The sequence below is a fragment of the Aegilops tauschii genome, chromosome 3, assembly GCF_002575655.3.
Source record: "Aegilops tauschii subsp. strangulata cultivar AL8/78 chromosome 3, Aet v6.0, whole genome shotgun sequence".
Classification (NCBI taxonomy): Eukaryota; Viridiplantae; Streptophyta; class Magnoliopsida; order Poales; family Poaceae; genus Aegilops; species Aegilops tauschii.
In genome coordinates this window covers 591,213,673-591,214,953 of record NC_053037.3, presented here as the reverse complement: position 1 = coordinate 591,214,953, position 1,281 = coordinate 591,213,673, and positions in this window count along the sequence as shown.

Here is a 1,281-nt window from a genome sequence, read left to right as displayed (position 1 = left end):
CCGACTATTTTGATCCAAATTTTTTACTGCGATGTGTGACACCTGTTTTACCACACTTAGTAAAAATTGCAATCCTTGAATCTCGGCGGTTTACAGTTTCGGTTTAAAGAAACCCCGCGCCATAGAACTTTCCGGCTTAAAGAAAACCATGCGCCATAAAATTTCCGGCTTAGCTGTGATAAAGCCTGTCGACAATCAAGTTACTCTCAATCCCTCGGCGGCTTAAATAGCCCAATGCACTTAAATGTATACCATTAGTCCCCTTCATAAGCCGCCACCTTGACCCTGAACCATAGATTTCTTCCGGCTCATAATTAACCCGGACGTTTTTCCTTTTATCATAGACTGCCGACTTTCACCATGCCTCCCAAAGCTCCCATTACTTGCAACTGGATGAGGTCCAATGTCACCAATGAGACCCTAGCAGATTTTGTCAAGTCCGGATATCTGCCCAAGAAGGACGTCATGTCCTACCGTGCCCCTGACCCGTCAGAAGAGAGACCACAGCCGAAGGACGGGGAGGTAGTGATTTTTGCGGATCATATGAGCCGGGGCTTCGCACCGCCCGGTTCAAAGTTTTTCAGAGACGTTCTGAACGTCTTCGATCTGCGGCCTCAAGACATAGGACCCAACTCAGTGTCCAATATCTACAACTTCCAAGTGTTCTGCGAGGTTTACCTTGGACAAGAACCTAGTCTGCTGCTCTTCAGAGAGCTTTTTTACTTAAACCATCAGAATGAGTGCGCCAATGGACCAAGTCTAGAGCTAGGTGGCATCTCCATTCAGCGGCGAAGAGACTGTCTTTTCCCTTATGCCGAGCCTCCGAGCCACCCAAAGGCTGGAACATGACTTGGTTCTATTGCCAAGATACGTCACCGGCTGATGAAAGTCCGCTGCCCGGCTTTCGCCCATCACGTCTGGAGTCAACACACCCATTGTCAGACAAACTGACTCCGGCGGAGCGCCAGCCTCTGCTCCCCACCATCAACAAGATCAAGGCTCTCCTGGGCAATGGTCTGAATGGAATCGATCTGGTCCGGGTCTGGATCTCATGGCGGGCGATCCCATTGAGCCGCCGGCCCGGCTTAATGTGTGAGTACACGGGCCGAAAAGACGACCCTCAGAGACACAGCCGCAATGATCTTCCTGAAGACGTTGCAGAGGAGATGACCAAGGCTCTCTTGAACGAGAGCCTGGCAGACTGTGGAAGGACCGGGTTAGCCCCCTTCTGCAAGACCAACCCAGCCCCAGCGGTAAGCCGCCAATCTGAACATCCTATCT